This window comes from Dysidea avara, chromosome 12, assembly GCF_963678975.1.
Source record: "Dysidea avara chromosome 12, odDysAvar1.4, whole genome shotgun sequence".
In the NCBI taxonomy this organism is placed as follows: Eukaryota; Metazoa; Porifera; class Demospongiae; order Dictyoceratida; family Dysideidae; genus Dysidea; species Dysidea avara.
In genome coordinates, this window is record NC_089283.1 from 12796823 (window position 1) to 12819288 (window position 22466).

The 22466-nt window shown below is 38.2% G+C and overlaps 1 long non-coding RNA gene across 8 annotated transcripts; it reads left to right on the forward strand.

Moving 5' to 3' along the window:
• The first annotated feature begins 402 nt into the window (after positions 1–402).
• LOC136241283 (uncharacterized) lies at positions 403–22321 on the forward strand. 8 transcript variants are annotated; one of them, XR_010694238.1, is made up of 9 exons: positions 403–586; positions 14846–14881; positions 17748–17927; positions 18106–18435; positions 18498–18654; positions 19719–19802; positions 20446–20532; positions 20593–21840; positions 21898–22321. It is a non-coding gene; the product is annotated as an uncharacterized lncRNA (long non-coding RNA). The 8 variants fall into 8 exon arrangements; XR_010694234.1 differs by having other exon boundaries at positions 20446–21840; XR_010694235.1 differs by having other exon boundaries at positions 19719–19792; positions 20446–21840.
• The last annotated feature ends 145 nt before the right edge of the window (positions 22322–22466 follow it).

Consider the following 22466-nt stretch of genomic DNA (forward strand, 5'->3'; position numbering starts at 1 on the left):
ATATTTCGAGGCTAAAATTTTCGCTGATAAGGCCACTCCAAATAAATTCTCTGTTTCCCGTCCTGGACTCAGGCATATTTGCATGCGGGCGGGCGGCCCATTTCCATTATTTCATTATAATATTGGCAGCTTTTCAAGCCATAAAAAGCTGCATGAAAGCATGCTTAAGCTTGTTCTTTCCTTTTTAAGTTGCAAAATTGCACAAACGTGAAGTCTGTGCCGACGTGATAGCACTGCTGACACGTGAGCTAATCACTGTTTCAAGATAGCTTTTACTGAGACTGTCAGTATGCAAGAATAACCGGAAAATAATGGAAGAATACGGAATAATGGAATAATTTAGAGCTGACAGTAACCAGATTCGGGCGGTGGACGGGAAACAGAGAATTCATTTGGAGTGGCCTAACCCCCAAAACCGCGAAAATTTTCCGCCCCGAAATATTTAGGCTATACGGTATAGTATGCATGATGTTTGACGACGTATGATAGTCTACACTATCATGGACACAATGATACTACGTCAAGAAAGAAACACTCCCTCAAAGTTCGTGAAATCGAAGAATTTAACTGACATCAAGAAACATCGGTGAGTACCCTAGCTAAGTACGTAGCTAGCTAGATAGCTAGCTATTCTTTTGCATCAAACATGATGTATATAGTAAAAAAAGACGTAGCTACTAAACTAAGTAGGGAACCTTACAGCAGCAAAGTGGAATCCCATTAACAGAAACAAGCTAGGCTACTGAAAGATCGCGTAGCAAAACATTTAAAAACTCACCATGAAATCCATAGCGTCTCAACCTGAGCATTTATTGCATCATCTATGATTGCATCAACCATGGAAGGACCTCATTACGTAGGCTATGCCTGTGTATGTTGCAATCGACTAATGTATCGCAAAACAATTCTAAATATTCCAAAGCACCAGCACGATGGTAATCTTATTTTTATTTTTTAATTTGTTTATTAAGGCATTACAGTACAAACCGCACGGGCATGTTATTAGTACCAAATATAGCCATGCATGACGTAGGGTATTCTTTACACAACAACCATATAGCTAAAAGTATACTGTAACTCTAAATGCGCTAATTTAAATGTTTTTGGTGTGAATCACCATGAAGGGGGCCCACCTAGGCAGCAAACCTTTTTCATTAACTCCCAACACAATTAGCTATGAATTTCAAATTTGCACTATTAAGAAGCCTATGAAAATCTGAACAAATAGGCACCAAACTCCTTTGTTGTGTAAAGAGTTATGCATGGTGCTGTGAATACTATTCATGGTGAACCCATGCAAAGAAGCTAGATCATTGCAAAGTTACTGAAGTGTGGCTACATAAGGCCATCCCTGTACAGACACAATGTCACAGTAGCTCACATGTCACAGCAGTTCACACATCGCAGCTTGCAATAAATAACGAAAAAAATGCAGGGGCATAGCTAGAAAATTTTTGATGGGTGCGCACGCATACGTACATGATGCCCTGTATACACATGAAACATGCTCCCATTCATGAGAGGCATTATCAAGAAAAATCATTATAGTGTATGCACAGCTAGGCTATAGTGCTGCATGCAAATAAAAGCAACCAGCCGTGTTTATACGCTTGCTGGTATCCTGGAGTCCAACCAGATGATAATCATGAATATCACGTGACATCAAGTCAAACCTGCCACAAGAAACAACTGTTACACACATCACTCTGGCACTATGAACTACAATCACTAGCCATGATAGAGAATGTACAGCCCCTATTAAAACTGATAAAAGCTAGGTCCGGGCCTAATTGTAAGCAGGGGCGCTAAACAGCAGTACAGTACAGTACCAACATAGTGTCCATACAATAACTTGACCTTAGGTGATTGTAGAACATTATTTGTCCACTTTACAAGCCAGGCTTCATTGATTTTTGCTTCATGACACCATGACTTCTTGGAACATTTTCCTTTGTACCAGTTCAGACTCAGCAAGTAATCTCGTATCTTACTAGGCACCATCTGCACCAGTTCTCAGTACAATCTAACCGCTCCAAAGTGTTTCTCACTTGTCACGTTAACTTTTGGAACTGCAATGTGAATAACCTAAATTAAGGGCTATGATTGTCTAATAGTCGCCGTCTGGTCTAGGCTGCATTAACATAACTTTAGCTTCAAGTTTTTGGCTCCCTGCTTTGCAGGCTTTCTGTAGTAGTTAAACGAGAAGGAAGATTTTTGTCCCAAAACATTTTCTCTTTAATTTGGTGTTATGTGATCTGTTCAGGGTCGGTGTCTATTTCACTGAAAGGCACATCAACTGAAGTAAGCTACAATTTTCTTGATTAATTGTATAAACATTGAGTTTCCTGTGTGGCTTTATTCCAAATTTTGTTTGGCATACACATGGAAATTATTTTTATACCATTTCACAAAAAAATAAGAGTATGTTCATACTGACCTTAACATACCACGTGAGTTATAATACCCTCAGCATGTGCAGCCTCCTACCACCTCCCTTTATGCCACCATAACAACATAGTATGAATTTGACCATGCTACTACAATGGAAGGAAAGCATCAACTTTTTTGCTTGTGATTTTCCCCAACATCAACCTCCCTAAAAGTACTAGCTATTCCTCTTCAGGATGATTTAGGCAACTCCTTTCCATAGGTTGGTTTCCCTTTGGGCCAGCTGACATGACAATGGGTTAGTGCTGCATTTTATATTGTCTTTCCACACCATCTCCAGAATACAGATAGGACAATAATCTGTTTGCATGTGAACAGATTCTACCCAGCAGATACTAAGAATGCAGCTCGTGTGTTTTTTATTTGACCACGTGACTTCAAATGATTTTACTCTGCCTGTTGTATCACAGCAGTCCAACAGCCTATTACTCCATCCCCTTTTCTGATGTTTGGAGTCCTTGCTAGAGCTTGTACAACCACTATCGCACATTGTATACTTTAACCCCTGAATTTGCAATTACATGCAAATGTAGGAATCTTCCCACATGGCTATGTAATGCTATCATGTATCCATCTATTGTTTTACTATTAATCACTCATTTCAGTACTAGTTTGTTATAGCATAGCTATGACATAATGTGTGACTGTTCTATTAGAATACCTTACAAGGGGTCTGTTTTCAACATAAAGCCAATTGTTGTAAGTGCAGCTATCTACTCCCACTTACAGTACCATATTAAGTGTGCTTCAAATAATTTTGTGACATTTATATTGTATATGAGCTTGCAAAAAATGTACCGATACAGAAAATTAATGCCTGGGTATGGTTACCTCATATGGAGAAGATGACGAAAAAAAGATGAAAGCTGAAGGCAAAGTGCAGAAAGTGGATATTTGTATTATGTTTGCATAAAATAGATGTTGTGCGTAGTTGCATAAATTTGAATTTTTAAACTTCAATATAGGCGATTCTGTTAAAGTTTTAGATACTGCTCCGTGAAGGTGTTTATCATTGCCTAAAATGTGATTTTCAAATGGCAAAGTTTTGGGAGCATTGGTTTTTTTTTGAGAGAGAGAGAGAAACTCTCCTACTATCGTACTATACATATACACACGAATGCAGGCACATTATTAATGTAAGCACATATTCTGTAAGTATTTGCATACTTTCTATGAGGAGGCAAAATTGCATTGACTAGTGATTTCCTGTAGTTGGATATTACATGATTATGCATGTACGTATATATTGTGTTGTATTTGTCTTTTAATGCAATATATTAAAAAGATGCTCTGGAGGAGCTGGAAAGAAATCCTATCAAATTAGTCAGTGAAATTAAGCAATGGATGTCCTTTGATGTTTGAACTTGGGGTATTACTCAACCACTGGGGCTGTTCAATTGTAATTTCTACATTGACTTGTAGCTACTTTAGAAGTGAGTATAGTGGACTACTTTAATGGCTCAAATGTGTTTTGTTTCTATCCCTTGCTAAACAGTAATTTAATTGACCATGCATCTATAAAAATTATTATTAGCTGTAGATAAATAGTCGACACATACAAGGTTATTCATTAATATTTGTTTCATAATTTGTGAATTATTTTAGAGATGTACCGATTCAACATTTCTGAGATGCTCCAATTTTAATCCAATCTAACATATTTATTACCAATCTACTGATATTGTACCAGTCTAACAGCAACTATATTATCATGTGTGATGACTGGTCTGCTACAGGTACGTAGCTCATAAGAATTTGCTGTCTCAAACTTAGCTTATAAGGCAATTTTAAGATCAATAATGACCACCAAAGTATTGTTACTGGAATCAGTCTCAATTGGTGTGTGGCCTCAATTACACAACATAGACATGTACAATAGGGCACCCACAATTATGTTTTAATGCAATGTGCTACCAAGACGTAAGCCCGGAATGCCTCAATGTTTGAATGACCTGTAAGCTGATGTAGCACAGTATCCAAGTGTTTTACTTCATACTATTCATTGTTTCCTAGAAGGTTGAAGGATAAGTTTCACAGCAAATTTGCATGGTTATACGGCTCCTTGTACTGTGACCAACAGAACGGTAGCATTTAGTGTATTCTACCAAAATGGAAAAGGATAGAGCAAGTCCTGTATGCTTGGGGCTATACATGGTTATCAGGGAGATTGAATTGAATCAGTGTTTATATACAAAAATCATAAACTAAAATGACCAACTCTTTCAAACTGTTTAATTTGCACTCAATTGTTATTAGAAATCTTCTGGTTCAGCTGCCTACTTTCAATCCATTTGGAGTGAGCATCAATGGGAATAGGTGATTATAGTGACCTTCAAGTGGTCTGGTGTGAGTGGAGTTTAGGAGGGTTTGATTGGTTGAGCCGACATTCATTACACAAGTGTACTGATTCTTCTGTGTCAGTTTTTTGACCTGGTCACCAGACATACATTCTAACAAATGCTTTTATTTTAGTTATGCCCACTGTATAATTACATGAATGCTACTCTAGACCCCTACAAGATACAACCATCCAAAACTGAGATTTCTGTCATTACTAGGTGAGTAAACGGATGATGTTGAATTACAATTAAATTGGTGTGGCCAGCTTGACAAATCGAAGAGCTTGAACTAGTATAAGATCATGTCTGGTCAAAGTACAAATGGTCACTGGAAAGTTAGAAACTATTTCTGGTGCCATTGGCACTTCATTTGGGGTTGTCAGCAATGGCATTTTGCTCAAGGCATTGACATTGCTGTACTGATTGGTACCATGGAAAACAATTGTGTGCTCATACGTTTAGTGACCAATGTCTGATTCTAGAAGAAGCTTGTGCTGACCTTGCCTTGTGCTGACTTTGCCTTGTGCTGGTGAAACAAGGATAACAAGTGTTTGTGGTCTGTTTCAAATTGGTGTTCCTGTAAGTATGAATTTGTGCATATACACCAAATGTACAAGCAAGCTCTTCTTATTCAATTTGGCTATAATTCTTTTCTGCACTACTTAGTGAATGAGATGCATTATTGATCTCTAGGATATTTGTGTGCTAAAACTTGATTTTTGAGTCAAAGTGAACTAGTACGTAACATAACAATTCTTTGGAAGCTACAAATACTTTGTGTTCAGTAGCAACCCATTAGCATTTGGCTGAATTTTTGCAACAATAGTGATAACACAGCTGACATGTTTGGCAGAATATACTGTGCTACATTAACAATTCTCAACTCTTGAACAGTATTTGGTGGTCGTGCATTCTGAACAGCTTCAACTTTGTCTCAAAGGGAGTGTAAGCCTTTACCGTCAATTTTGTGGCCTAGGTAGGTAACAGAATTTGCAAAGAATTCACACTTCTCATGGTCCAGCTTCTTCTAAGCAATCTAAAACTTGGTGAAGTAATTTCAAATGATTATTGGCACTTGAAAGGAGCATTAGAGGTAAATAATATTGACATCTCTGCTATACGATTATTGTCATGAGCCATGATCACGATGCTTAACCACTGTAACAAAAAAACACAACAACAAAAATTTAAGATGAATAATTATTCCTTTGAAAATTCCCTCAATTATCACAAATTACATGATAATTTCCCAATTTCAATTATCACTAGTTAATGAAAATTAGACTATGTCAATTATTGCCAACTAATTGCCCATCCTTAAGGAGTATGTTGTCTAATTATACAACAATATCTGCAACACATTTTCCTTGACATGCTGAAAGATGCCTCGGCAGTCGTGCTGATGAAACATCAAAGGGCAAACGGGTATAATGAAAAAGGCATTTGTGTGTGTAACATATTGCTTAGACTCATCAAGTTGCTGGTATGCTTGGTTGGGGTCAAATTTTTCTCCTTGCAAGTGTGGCAAACAGATCCTCTACTTTAGCAGTAGGATATTTGTCCAGTATGGACAGTTTGTTTAAAGTCAACACATATGTGTTTGTTGACTTTATCAGGTTTTAGAACTGAAGTAGTACCCATTCACACACTTCGGCAGTTTCTAATGTTCTCTCATCAACCAAACGATTTAGCTCTTTTTCAACTTTGTCATCTAAAAGATATGGGACTGTATGCGCCTTACAAATTTTGGGTTGCACTGAAGAATCTGTCAGCTTTTGCTTGAAAGTTTTGAGCCTTCTTCAAAAACTTTGGAGTGTTTCTACGAAACAGGTAAAAGTGATTCGTCATTTATTTGGAATATTCTTGCTGAGCATCTGAAGCCCTTTATGCACTACTAAGGTGAGGTGACAATACTCGGTGGCACGTATAAATGATTGACACTTGTACGTACGTATGTAACTTTGACATCAACAGAGTCCAAAACAGGTATTGACTCGCCAGAGTAAGAAGACAGAAGATGTAAGTTCCCTTTGGGGCCCCAGTGTTTACTGAATGTGGTCTCAGACATGAGAGATAGAGGGGCTCCTGTGTTTAATTGCATTGAAATAGTAGTAGCATCTTCTAAAAGGTGACATCCTATAATTTATACTCTTTAGTTCCCTTATTGACAACAGCCTTTGCTCTTAGAATCTGACTGTTCTTAGAGACTATTTGATTTAGGTGGTTTAGTCCTCCTTTTGCAGCTGATCAGATGTCAGACTTAATCTTTCCACATTTATTTACTACACACACTTTCTTTGTGCTTGCATGTTGGAGCATAGCGTCCAGATTTTCCACAACAATAACAAACTTTTGGAGGTTTAGTAGAGTTTGTAACATGATGTACAGGTCTGGAGACACCAGTTGGCACTGTGTCAAGATGAGTTGTTCATTCTAGCTGCTGATTCACTATATCCAATACTTGGCCTAAATGTTAATTCTTTTTCAGACAACATGCGACTGTGAATAGCTGCCACAAACAATACAATCTCTCAGCATGGTCTCAAGAGTTGTCCCAAAAATTGTAAAACTTTGCGTACTTAGGAGGTAGGTGACTGGTTTTGAAACCTTGCGTAAAACTTGAACATTTGACAGTCACTGAGGGGGCAGGAGTAAAGGGTTTTGAAAGTTCTCAACCAATAGAGGATACTCTTTGCCCTTGGGCTTATCTGGATCTATGAGACTAGATAGTTTCTGGCACTGATGACTTACAGAAAGACTGCTCATTTCTTTGGTTCTTCGGTAATCCACAAAGCCATGCCCCAGTCATTCAACATACAATGGCCATTTATCCTGACTTGGACTAAATGTAGAGACTTTGCTGACACCATCTTCATCACCAGAAATGTTGTGTTGTGATTAAAGATTGCTAATCAAGACAAAAGCAAAATCATACACAGTGTTGGGAGTAACATGTTACACAATATAAGTACTTTTGTGGTAACTAAGTAATATAACGAAATACGCTATAAAAACAGGTAATATAACTCAAGTTACTTTACTTACAAATGTAACACGTTACCTAAGTAATATAGTTACTGTGTAACGAGTCTAATATTACATAATATTATTACTACAATTAACGAAGTTACTAATCTCGTTAGTAACCCACTGAGTAATGCCTAGCCACAACGAAGTAATGAAGCCTACTGAATCTTATTCACCAGCTTCTTACTTATAACCAAGATTTGCACATTGCCCAACAACGAAATCATGTCATGTGATAAGGTGGTAGTTTCACACGTGACAGCTTAAGGCTGTGGACACTAATATGTAATATTATTATAGTTACTTTATTTTTTGGGTAATATGTAACTGTAACTAAATAGTTCTGTAGCAAGTAATATGTAATATGTAACTAGTTACTTTTAAAATGTAACTGTCCCAACACTGATCATACAGAATGTAACAATCACAGCATACAGCAACTACGTACAACAGCCATTAAGCTAACATATGTACTTGTTTAATTGACTGTGAAAATGTGTACATCCTGTTTGGGACAAAAGAAGTGACTGTAAAGGTCCCGTGACTTTAGTGGAAGCATCGTACTCAACAGATAACAACTGAGCAGGATTAGTGATTCCCAAACCACTGAGTCTTGCAGGGAGGGCGAGCAAGTTCCTCTCTAAGTCTCCTGGTGGTGATCAGCAGAAATAAAAATGTTACGGACACAAACTTCTAAAGGTTTATAACAGCTGCTAACATCAGGAATAGTTCTAGCAATGAAGAGTTATTTGCTGATAAAGCCATGCGTAAAGGTAGAATAGGCAGCATGTGGTTGGGACCTGGCAATAGCAGACAGAAGAGTCAGCTCCTCAATCGATAAATTTACCTTCTGAGAAACATAGTCAGCAATGTAGGAGGTAGTTCCAACTGCAGCCCCCAAGTAAGGCCTATATCAGCAGTATTAATAACATTGATGCCATCAAACACTTGACATGCCAGCTCCAAATACTGTGGCTTCACCACCAACCATGTTTTCTTAGCATTTGGGTAATAACCAAACAGTGGTCTAAACTGAGAAAGCTGATCCCACCTAAAATAAAGATCATGAAGTTCACCACATGCACTGACATCATCAGGATACCAAGCTTGCTTAACCATGCCAGGCAGTCTCTGAATAAGTGGTGTGAGTGGCGGCAATGTTAGCAACAGCCTGTGCAGGTATTTGTGATCATGTAATACATATTTGTTGAGGTGAGAGTGATTAACACACATTCAGATACGATTGCTATTTTCTTTGGTGTTACAAATATGGGACCATACCATTCTGTGAGTTTTGGCAACTGGTGCAATGCTGCTCTATTCAGTTTATCACAATAAGCATGCAAATGGGATAGGCCTAGGGGTCTTAATGCAAAAAGGTGTGGCATTGGCAGCCAATGTGATGTGACTTTTTTCTCCCTCCATAGTCCTGATCTGTCAAACATTGTTGAAAATACTGCCATCAATAGATGTGATGGAGAGTTGGCTTTTGGTATAAAGGTGGTAGCATGTACATTTAACTGTGGTGATTGTTTGGGAGTGGGATTGGCTGTGGGTGGTGTTCTGGAAGAATCGCAAGAGCATTGAAAAAGCTTCCTATGAAAAAATTGTCCCTGGAATGTTGGTGTATTGTCTACAACTAATGGCAAATGTGACTGGCAGGTAACCAAGTGGATACATTTTCTGCCTATTTGCAGTGTGACTAATGATCTCAGAAGGAAGCAGGTTGTGCATTGAGAAGGTATAAGTTAGAGCTGTTTGCCTGCAGCCAAAATGTCTGCTCCAGAATCTGGTAGTACCTCTTTGTGGCAGGATCCACTGTTTGATGGTGGACAAGTGTGATGGGTGCTGCTCAACATTAGTGGTCACTAGTGGGTGTGGCAGTTGTGCCAAAGTGAGTGCAGGGTATAACCAAGCTGACGATTGGTTTTGTTTGGAGTGGCACACTCTTGCATAATGACCAACCTTCTGGTAAAAGTGACAGGTGACATGATAGACTGGACACTAGCCATGGCCCCCCTGATGTGGTCTGCCTCCACAACTGGGGCATGTCTGAGCAATAAACTGAGTGACTAGTTTCTTCTAGTTCCAAAGTGTAAGGACAGTGTCATAATGTCAGAACGTTGCTTCTTGGTGGCTTCTTCACCCCTGCACATGGTGATGGCTGTGTCGAAAGTCAGATTCTGCTGCTGTAAGAGATGTTCTATGGTGTCACGATCCAGAATTCTATACTCCTCCTCTTTCCATGCACACTGATGAACAAAAGTTACACGTTTTAACCAACTTGCATAGGGCCACCAGGAAGAGATCAAAAGCATGCATCTCCAGAAATTTCACCATTCTACACACTCATTAATGTGGCCATCAATTTAGTGTTTAATAGCCGAAATGATAACTTCACCATAGTTTTGCTGTTCCGTTGTATGTCCTAGGTTCTCGACAATGGGCTCTCAATTAGTCATTCACAGTGAGTGAATTCATCAAAATCCCCTTGTAAACTTTTTATGCTGCGCGGTACATGGAGTATATTTGCTGAATCATGTGCTCTCTGACAAATCTCAAGAGAGATTTTGAGAAACCACAAGGTGTTTTTATATGATGCCCTAAGCAGCACTAATAATCTTATAATCTTTGAAGGATTCGTTTGCTCAAGTCACTATAAAGTTTTATGTAGTTAGGGTAATGGCTATCAACATCAAAAGTTCAGTGTTAATCTGTGAGCTTAGTGCAAAGTCAGTTCTATATAATATGATAAGAATATTACAGCATCTTTATACGTTACTAATGAAAACTGCCAAAATATAATGAGATTGTCAAAAAACCTTTGTAATTCTTTTAGCAGATACTATTTACTATTTAACTGTCACTAGTATTCTTCTTAATTACTGTAAAAATGACTGTAGTAGTTGGTCTTGGGAATATAACACCTCATGAGAGCTGTACTCCATTGGAGATACTGTAGAGTTATCAGAATCGTTTGAGTTTGTTGAATAGTAGCAATCATACTATAGTCTAGTATAAACCAACGGGGTGGGGTGGTTGGTTGTAGTAATCTTGTGAGGATCGATGACTGTGGTAATGGTTGATGATTCTGGTGGTGCAGTGTGAACGTCTGTTGATGGGGAAAAGAAATTTCGTTGTGTGCTAAACATTGGTCTCTGGGTCTTGTTGCAAAAGCAGGATTAGTAGTGTATGGCAGGAAATTAATAGTTGCTGACAATATGGCCTACAGTTGGATGAACACATATGAGACTATCAATGGTTGCCTGGAAAAAGAATTGGTGTTAGTGACTCTATCAATTGTTACCGGGAGTGTAGAACACATGAGTGCTTTTCCAGCAATCTTTTAGTATAGTACTTACTTTCTCTGGGATGTTTTGGTATCATGTATTACAAACACAACAATTGTGTGATAGCTTTTTTTTTGTTTTGTGACATTTGATACATATAGGAAATTTTTTGTTATGTACAAAACTCAGTGTGCTATTATTAGAAATGTGTCAATTCTACATTCACGTGTATTAATACAATTACATGTACTCTCTAAAAATCCTACGGTGCTAATATATGCAAAATCAGTAGTGATATGAGGTGCGTGTGCATGCAGTGTCATAGTATAATTATGTACTACATCTGGGTTTGACTGCAGCTGGTTAGAGTCTTCAGTCTATCTGGTGGCTACAAGTAACAGAGTGGAATGAATTTAAAGTTTGTTGTGCCACTGTGTTGTTCTCTAGTGCTGTACTGTTTTTTGGCACTGTGTTTTTCCCTGGCATAACACGTAAGTGACTTCTGATGTGGCCTTGTGGGGTGTCCACAACATATGATCAAGGAGTGTCTGCCTGACAATTTATTCTTGTTGCTTGCCCTGTGGAAACCCACACCTTATTATCTTCTGGAATTGTAGCAAGGGGACGTACGTAATGACACTCATCGTAAGCCAACGTTTGTTTCTGTTGGTAGCTGGTATGTTGCCTTTTAAATTCATCCAGATATGGCCACTTAGGTTATAGATATCAATGTTCCTCCACTTGGGGTAGAGTAGTTCTTAAGTGAGCTGTGCAGGTGACAAGTAGCACAGAGTATGGGGGTGGCACGATGAGTGAACAACACCAGACATGGATCCTCAGACTTGGTTACCAGTTGCTGGGCAGTCTAGACTGCACATTCTGCTTGCCCATTACTTTGGGGGTATGCTGTGGCCAAGCTGAAAATTCATGGGATAAAATTAATATTAGGGGGTCATTATCACTAACAACAGTTTCTGGAATTCTGTGTCTGAAAAATATGTTATTCAATAATGTTGTGGTCTCCAAATTGATGACTTCCCTTCCATGTACCTGGAAAAATAATCAACTACAACATAATAGTGGGTTCGTTTCACACAGAACCCCTTCAACCCCTATAAGTGTTTTCTCCATTTGCTTTTGAAAGTGTTTGGGGTGCTAAATATCCCAAACAGCAGTTTGTTGAAACAATAACTCCTGTTAGGGATGAAGAATGTACGTAATCTGGAGGAAGGTACACGCTGTTAGCTCGGATGGTTTCTGTGGTGGTAAAAAAAAGCTTTCTGGAAGTGCTGGAATTAGAAACTGAATGCGCACTTAAGTCAAACAAATAAGTGTTTTCCTACTCACTCGGCAGAGTTGATGATTAGTATTCATGATGGTTACCACTGTTAGCATATAATAAATATCATTTATGACAGTATTGTATACCAGTACATCATTGAAGCACATTAAACATTGTGATTTGGCCGTAGCACATTATGTATGCAAACCATTAGGTATTGCATAGATACAAAGATAATAAAATACATATAAAGCATTATTGGACCTACCAATAGTGTAACAATTATGCTGGCATTAATATCCCTACGTGTGTGCAGAAAGGCTACCAATTCAAAAACAATTGTACGACTATGGCCATGTACACTAATGGAACCTTGCCCTGATATGCTGATGATTCTGCTGGTGGTGGTAAACTTTCTAAGCTCAGGACTTGCTATTGTCCATAGGACCCCATTATAGCTACTTTCCAAATGCTTCTAAAACTATCTTGATAGTTCAACAAATTATTGTGACTTCTGCTAGAATGATTTTTGGAGATTGTGGCATTCAGATCACTACTGAAGGACATCATTTACATCATTATGTCTCAAAGAAGGAAACCCACCCTTTGGACAATACAGAGCATGCTCTATGGTAAAAGAGTATATCAACAAGCCCAGGAGGTAGGGAAGGCAGATGGTAGCCAATAATAATGAAGTGCAATTGTGTTACGGAAATCAGATTTATGAAGCACAAAGTTATGAGACTTCAGTGGGAGACAGAAGAGCCAATTGGATGCTCCCTTCTCCTGAGCTAAATTAATTGAAGAATTCATCATGTCAGGAGGTAATTCACCTAACAAATGATTGTCAAATTGAAGTTGCTCTTTATGGCGCCTACAGTGAATCCTAAACCGCAACTGAAACTGTGCATCTATACAGTCATCAAGTTGAGAGATAATCAAGCCAACAAGACCAGCATTTACTTCCACAGAGCAGGAGTACTGCGCAATGCAATGATTGAAGGATCAAAAACATCTAGGCCTCCCAGCCAGACAGGCAAGGAAAACAGCTTTCTCTAGACACCACCAAGAACTGTTTGACCCAGGAATGACAATAAGCAGCATAGGATGCATAACGTTATGTTTGAGCAAAGAGGCTAAGACCACCAATCCAGTTATCCACTTTAAGTTTCACAAATGACTGTTCAAAAGCTGGGGTGCCAATTACACCTCCCACTTGCTTTCTGAGGTCTGTAACAATGTTGTTGTTGAACCTCACCTTCAGCCTCTTTCTGGTGAGACCCTTCAATTTAGAACAGTCAATTGTGATGATAATGCAAGCCCTCCAGTGCCAAACTGGTAAAGCAGATAAAAACAGAATGAAAACAAGACTCAACATTGCAGCCAATTGATTTCGGGGATGAAGATTTGAAAGGACATACTTCAATGTCAGAATTTTAATGCTTGCGCACCCTCAAATCAACCTCTCCATTCTGTATACCAATGTCATAAGAGGAAAAGAGACATGAATACCAGCAAAAAGTTTTTGAAGTAGAGAATGCCTCATTAATTTTCACCACCACTGACAGAATGGGTGACGCTGCCACTCAGTTTTATAAGAGATTAGCTGACCTTTTGACTGCTAAGCATGGTCTTTTTTATGATGTAGCGATGGGATGGGTGAGGTGTAAATTAAGCTTTTCTTTGTTGAGATCTGCAATTATGTGTATTTGTGATGCCCAGTCCAGTTTGAATTTCCCAGTTGCCGAGGCTCCAATTGCTGTGAAGGTCGTAGAAGCTTGTATTTAGGCCCCCTTTCATCGTTTTAATAGGTTTGAATCACAAATGATGACTGTTGATTGTCTGGCATGATTCTGTAAAAGAAATAAGAAAAAGGAAACAGTTGTATTATACCAGTATATAAAGCTATATATTCATTCACCTAAAGTTTCCTTTACAAAGTTTGCAACTAGTAAGCACTTCACGATAATAATTATTTACACATCATACATGTATGTAAATACTTGTTAATATAAGTTGTGTAGGACGTAGGTACTCAGTTTCCTTGTTCACCAGTACGGCTGTGTACGTATGTGCCACAAAGTTTGTGTATGTTATGTCTAATGTGTTTACTGAAAGTGTTGCCAAAGCAGTAAATCTGTACCATGAAATATGGTTGTTCAAATTCTTTTCCAAAAGTTAGCACAAGTGTTCGCCATTTACCAAATGTATATTAACAAGCTATGTACCATAATCCTACATGACAGACATATAATAGCAAGCCTTGACCACACAATGATGTAGTAGAACTACATCTTAATCCAAATGTTGGTTATTTCCTCAAATAAAGCCACATTACTTATAAGCTGGGGGGTTTCCAGCACATTTGTAAAAATAAACAAACACCTGGTCTCAAATAGAGGTGCAGGATATAATGGAGTCTGCTGCTAGTGACTTTAATTCTTTCCTTGCTGCTATAGAGCCATCTGAGAGATGAAGGTGCTACAAGTAATCATGTGAGTATGCATATACATCATATAACTGTTTTTTTTTTAATCCTTGACTATATGACTATATGTACTTCTTTATGTAATCAACACTTAATTGCTTATCTTTACAATAATGGTTGCTTTATCAGGCTTGAATTCAATTAAATGTGTCACTCAAAATAAATTCCTGGTATCAAATAAAGACCATATTTATTTACAGGCTAGGTCAAAAATGTTGGGAAGGAAATAAAAAGCCCAGGCTTTGTAAATACATATGAGGACAATGGTATAACAAAATGTCCTTGATTGCAAGGTTGATTGGTACAGTGTGTATAAGAAACAAACATAGCTACGTACTTGACTGCCTACTGTGTTTCAGTACTTTAACCAAACATTTTTAGGAAAGCATTAATAATACCTATGTTGTGTGACTCCCTGGCCATAGCATGACTTTTACTTGCCATATTCACAATATCAACTGCTGTTGTTCTTTTCCTTTCAACCAAACATAATAGCTAGTTAACATATTGGATTAGTCTTAATTGTTTAACATCATTACTTCAATGCAGTTAGAGTGGGGTGATGCTTCGGGTTTTTTCTTCACATGTATGAATACAATATTACAACAACAGGTATTAGTAACTACACATCTGTTTTAGCTAGTCATTTGTGTGACAATAAGTAAAGGTCACCTAAAACTATGTCTCCCTTGACATACTGAGGTCTTATGGCATGTGTGTAAAGAACAGTGGATCATTTAGCATCAACTAAATATGTATACTTTTCAATATTTCCACCCTAGAGTTATGTACCTATCAGTGCATTGTCCCACTACCCCGGACACATATGGGGTAATGGTGGGGATTTGACACACCCAAATGTCAAATACCCCACAGTAGGGCAAACCTAGTGTCAAATCCCACCCAGTTGTAACATGGAGATTTGACATTGTAAAAGTAGTAACGTGAAGTTCTGTGTCGTGTTCTGTGTCAATTAAGCCTCGACCTATGTCTGAGGGGGTGGGGTAGTGGGGCAATAATTGGGGCGATTGTTAGGTGCATTAGACAATAGTAGTCATTAGACTTCCCCTATATCTACACTTTTAGAATAGATGGTTTCCCTTCTTTACTTCATTAGTATAATGACTAATAATGAGTCTCTTCCTTTACCTCTGATTACACTTGAGATGGCTTCTCAGCCCTACAAGTATATACATTCTTTATTGCTCATGGTCTTACTATGTTTTCAGATGCTCCAATCAAATGTTGATTAGTTCTGTTTTCTACATCATGCAAAACCATCAACAAACAACACATGGCTGGGGGCTATACAAAGTATTATCATTTGTTAGTCATTTGCTGTTACTTTTCTCACCTTAAAACTCAATGTAACTCTCTATGGTTCCACTTAATTGTACTACTGTACACTTCCTGAAAGCAGAATGCATTCATGACCTTGATGCATATTTAGTCTTTTTGCAATATCAGTTTTCTTGCATGTTTGTAAACCAGGTGCCCTTACTAAGAGTTAGTAATCCACCATTTGTAACAATTGTAATTTGTTTGCTAACTTTTGGTTTATAATGTATTCAGTATATACCCCTAGTAGCTTCACTGTAGTTTAGCTTATAGTAGAGCTGAGACATTCACTTCATTCTTGGAAGGTTACCACATCCATACTTTTATTTATTAGTGTATGAATGATTTTTAGGGTGTCTAGTGATCACTAATCAACCACATTCTGACCAAAACCATATTATAGACGCACTAGCAGGCTCCCATTGATAGGGTTCCTGCTACCCAGTTCAAGCGTGCATTTATATAAAGGTGTTGTAAAGTGTGTTATCAACTAGCTGAACTCTACAGCTACACTGCATAACTATATCTTCACTGTCTACTCCGCTATACACCTATCTGTTGCTGCCTTTGAGGTGAATTCTTTGCACTGTTTGAAGTTCTCACAGCACTGACTATCCATGCAGTTACTGAATAGAATTTTCAACAACAGATAAATGTTCCAGGGCTAAATAGAAATAAAATTAGATACAGTAAATGATAAATGACAGGAATGCTGTGGTGCAGCCACAAGAGATTGTTGTATGACAGTTGCATGGCTTCCCATATAGAGTGTGTGCAGCTATTGGAAGCTAGCTTTGGCTAATCTGAGCTACTTGACCACAAGTGCAGGGACCATAATTTCTTTTGTATCAGCTGTATTGCACACACACACGCACACACACACACACACACACACACACACACACACACACACACACACACACACACACACACACACACACACACACACACACACACACACACACACACACACACGTGTGCGCATACTGCATGTACACAGCAACTACAAGAACCTTGACAAGACCCCATGGCCAGACTAGCGTAGCTTCAACAACACCATAAATTTTAAGCGATGAAGAGTCAGTTAAAAGCAGCACAAATTCAGCAATCAAATGTTGATTACAAGTTCTATGAAATGCTTGGTATCTATGTATTCTGTTGCTATCAGATGATAAAGTGCTCATGACTAAATTTGTCAAAAGAAGCACTTTGATTTGTCATCAACGGCATGTTGAATGTAGCAAGAGTGTAGAGAAAATCTTGCCAAAAACTCCAACTACATTCCACAAACAACATTTCTGCCACTTGCACATCAACTTGAACTCCTAGTCCAATTTCTGTTGCCACTTTTTGCTCATTTTATTGATTTTTCAACAAAAGTTGGTGTTTTTACATTATTGTACTATATACTATCAATGTACAGTGGAAAGCAGTACAAGCGATATAGCTACTTGTTACCAACGTAACATGACAGGTGATGCTGTGTATTTTGCACAATAGGTTAAAATGGATCTGTGAAATTTGTATTACTTTAGTTGAGCCATAGAAGTGAGGTAGATAAAGCCAAGAGGAGGAGTGGGACTAGTGCAAGGGCAAGAGGGACTACAAATGTTAGATAAGGCTGCTGTTAAAACACAGAAGTTTTTTTAATTCAACTGATTTCTGTGGAAGATCATATTTATTATCAAATACCTTGACAAGATGGTGACTAAAAGGTATGGTCATAATGTCATTAATGTGCTACATAAGAAGGTTAGATAAATCTCATGGTAGCCAACTGTGCCTATATGACACACAACAAAGTAGCAACTATGACATCATTATATGTAGTAGTGTATCACATGTATTGTATTCTTGTTAGAGCACTTTATTAGCACATGTGCTTAATTGCAGTGATCCAGTCCAGCACTGAATGAGATGATCATCCATAACAACTCATTTTAAATCTGGTATCAGTGCTCTGAGCCATCTATTACACTTTGGTGCTACGTGTATCAGACCAGGGATTCAGATGGATATCCTTCAATACACCCAGCCTCCTGACACAGTGAGCATTCATTTGTTATTAACTCCTCTTCAAGGCCTAATTGATCACTGAAGCACTGAATCAATCTAGAGAAACAATCAACACTGTGCTATGCCAGCTATCAGCAAAGAAGCGCCAATTGGAAGGACTGGATCAGAAAATATTTGCAGCAATAACAACAGAACAATACCCCTAAGGTGAAGTCGTAAATTCAGGGATGTATCACTTAAACCTTACAGAACAAATTGCTGCCCTACAGAGGTTCTCCAGTACCTCCATAGCCAAGAGTGCAGATTGGTCACTAGGATCCTCAGCCCCAATACTACACCAACAGGAACTAGCTGTGACCACAGAATAATGTACAGAAGACTGAAGAACACACAACATCTGCTGAGAATGTCACCACACCAAACTTAGTGAGTCATGATGTATCATCGCACATATATACATATGTTGTAAATAATGCTGGTTGGTCTGTGAGTTGGTTACCCAAACTAACCCTTCCTAACTTCGATGGGGACCCCCTCCAATTTCAAACCTTTTGTGATTCCTTTGAAGTAGGTGTACATAACAATGAGGGGTTTACTGGGGTACAGAAATTTCATTACTTACAAATGCATTTGCTGAGTGATGCAGCACATGTCATTGACAGCTTTCCTCTTGCTAACATGAACTACCACCACTCTGTGACTTTGTTGAAAGACAGGTTTGGGTATCCCTATAAGCTGAAGATGAATCAAACAGCCTAAAAGTAGTTACATGGCACTACTCAGGGTGTAGGGAACGGATTTACAAGAGTTTCTGAAACGTTAGAAATTCAGATTTCTGTGAATTTACGACACAACAACTGCACACAACACCATTCATTTCACAACAACATGCAGTACAACACACAACAATTTTTATAGCAACATAAAACTTGCACTCATTTCTCTAGAGGGGGGACTCCTAAAATATCAAGGTATTCTAATAGAGCAGTCAAGTATACTCTAATAGAGCAGTCAATGTATGATGTACTATGTTGAACTTCAGGGTTTGTATTGAAGATTCCATTTCCATTGGGGGGAGAATACTTATGGACCAACATTATAAATGTATTTAGGCCATGCAAAACTGAACATTGTATAGCTATTAGTCAGCATTTTTTGGGCTATGGCAATAAATAGACCTCTTGTATTTATCAGTTGGGTGCACATCATGAATTCTCATGCTTTCAATTGTTGTGAGGGTTCGTCAACTGAGGACTGTACCCCCACTTTGATAACTCACTATTCTACTAGTCACTTCAAAAGTCCTGGCTATACTCCTGCTACTGATAAAAGATCTGAGGTTTTCTTCGTTATATAAAGTCATGGGAAGAAGCTGTATTCCCTTAGTGTTGTTATTACAGCTGAAAATTTGTTGTTTGTTTTATCTGTGATCTGTAATGTAATTTGCTTAACATGTTGTAACTATGGTTATTGAAAACTTTATTAACTAGGGCCACCTTTGCTGCCATAAATGAAGGTGGACAAATTTATAAAGCCATGAAACAAATGTCAGGATATTGCTGAGGTGGCCATATGTGAGGTTTCACTATACCATAATATGTGTGTGAATAATTGTACGCGCGCGTGTGCGTGTGTGTACGTGTGTGTGTGTGTGTGCGTGTGTGTGTGCGTGTGTGAAGCCCAAAATTTTATAAGCAAGTTGCTGTTTTGTGTAAATATCACTGAATATCATCATAACTTTTGAATAAAGTGCTTGCAGAATAATCCACACTTTTCGTTTGTTAAACTCATCAAGAGAAGCCCAATGGAACCTTGCTTTAACCTATGAATGAAGCAGGCAGCAGTTACAGTGGTAATAACAAATTTGCAAGATAACTACAGTAACCCTCGAGTGCCAGTCTGGCAGCAAGCAGTTATGACTATAGCATGAAAAAATACTTTTGGGAGGCATAATGTAATTACTCAGCACACCTGAGTAAACTTATGTGAAGTCCTATAAAATAATAATAATATAATTGGCTGGTAGTGCTTCAGGTGATGATGTATGGTCCTTACACTTTTTTTTTGTGGTATAAATTATTGGGTTTAAATTTCACTCTAAACAGGTCTCTCTTATTTACAGTTGCTGAAACTCAGCCCTATAGCTACCTCCTATTCAACTTTCATAGTTTTCTGTGTAAGTGGAACTAGCTATTATTTTTGTACCACTCTTTACAGGAATGGTGTGATAAGGCATCATGCAAGACACCGTGAAGGAGAAAAAGTGGCTTGACCATGCAAGACTGAACACTGTGACTTGCAGAGGTTTATAGTACAAGAATGTATAAACATTTGAGGAATATCTGCTCTCTCATATTTTCACAGGACACTGTGAGTGCGCTGCACTGAATCACTACTCCCAGTGCCCTTAAAGACTCTGCCCAGTCTGAGTGGTAGAGAGGGACTTCATGATTTTTTTTGTACAGTGAGTAAGCCTCAACCATTCATCAAATTTACACTAAAACCAATGTACAAATATGGTAAAAACACATGATAAGGTGACAGTATGTTAAGAAGAAAAGAGAGTTCTTCTCCAGGCTCTTAAAATTCCAAGAAAAGTTAGGTCCCTGTGGGTCCCAGGTCACTGTTTATACCAACCCTTGAAACTACATGCATTACTATTATATGTGACTGTCTCTGGGAAAACTGGTCTTATCGCCCATATAAAAGTATCGAGAAACTGTAAATATTCAGAGTGTTATAGCTTGTAGCTACGAGTACCAAATTTTGCATGTTTTACAATTTATTATCTTCCAGATTGTCCACTGAAGCAGTAGTCAACAGCTAAGTTTCCTGCCATTTAAATAGTTTTTTTTTAAACCGAGGTTGACTGTATCAGACAAACTCCAAAAGGAGTGGGAGGCAGGGGCCTGGAAGGTGAGCAAGATGCTGTTTATAAAATTGAAGAGGAACATGTTGGGGTGAATTAGGCCAAGTTATGGGCCATTCAGCGCTCAAAACTGCCTAAAATGAAAGGAAATTTACAGCACAGGTCATTGTCCAATATCACGGAGCTGTACAGCCACACACAGCCATCTCCTGGTTGGCCAGGGCCATCAAGATCCCAGACCACTCGTATGGCTCACCACTGTGTTTGAAAAAAGCAGCTAGCAAAAGCAGACCACTTTACTCTGGTTGACTATGACAGTGAAATTTGTTAGTGCATTCAAAAAGCTTTGTGTTTGTGTGAATAAAATCAAACTTCCAGTCTTGAGCGATAAGACCAGTTTTCGCAGATCCAGTCACATATAGTGTAGGGGCATGCGTTTGGTCATACAGTTATACCCTCATACATCTTTCCTTTGATAAAGTCCACTAATGATGTAGTCTAAATCCGAGGGACCCACAAGAATGTTGTACATGTAGATTGCTGGTAAAATCTGTATTCACAGGCTTCAGCCTTCTCACAAATATAATTCTAGAAGCTGCTTGGCTCTTTGCCTTCATGGATCAGGTGGTCAGTAACCCTACATGGTTAAAGTAGAGTGTGCTCTGATGCCTAAGGTCCACATGTTGTCATACAAGCTGCTGCTTGAGTTTTACATAAATTGGAGCCAAAGCTACTGTGATTGTGTAAGTTATTCATTAGGTACAAATTGCATTTTTATACCTGTTTGTGTGCTAATCAAGGTGATAATCATGGCCCTGCTATAGAAAATGGGACAAAGCAGCAAAGCCAATCGACGTGTTGTCACCTAGCACTACGAATCTAGAGATAGTATACCCATATGTTTACTCAATTTTCCTTGAGGGTTTTGTACAATGGTGCCTCATTTATTACTTATGCAATTAAATAGTATATTTATCTCTTGATATATATATACTACATAAAAAGATGAGGGCTATAGTTGAAGATGACAACTCCATAGTATGTATGTTGAGACTGGCGCCATATAGCTGGAATAATTATAATTATATTATTATTTTATAGGACTTCGCATGCACTGTGTGTTTATTCAGGTGTATCAAGTCATTGCCTTATGTCCAAAAGTATTTTTGAGCTCAGATCTTGTAAACTAAATGCATGTATGTACTTTTTATTCATCTTATTAACTTGTACCATACGCAAGGAAATTTTGACGTAAGAAAAATTTGACGAATTCAGACTTCAGCAGATTTGATGAATAAAATGTTGATGAAAATCAAGAAATTGTAAGCAAAACCTGTACTTTTAAGGGCACTTATAAACATTTGACGAA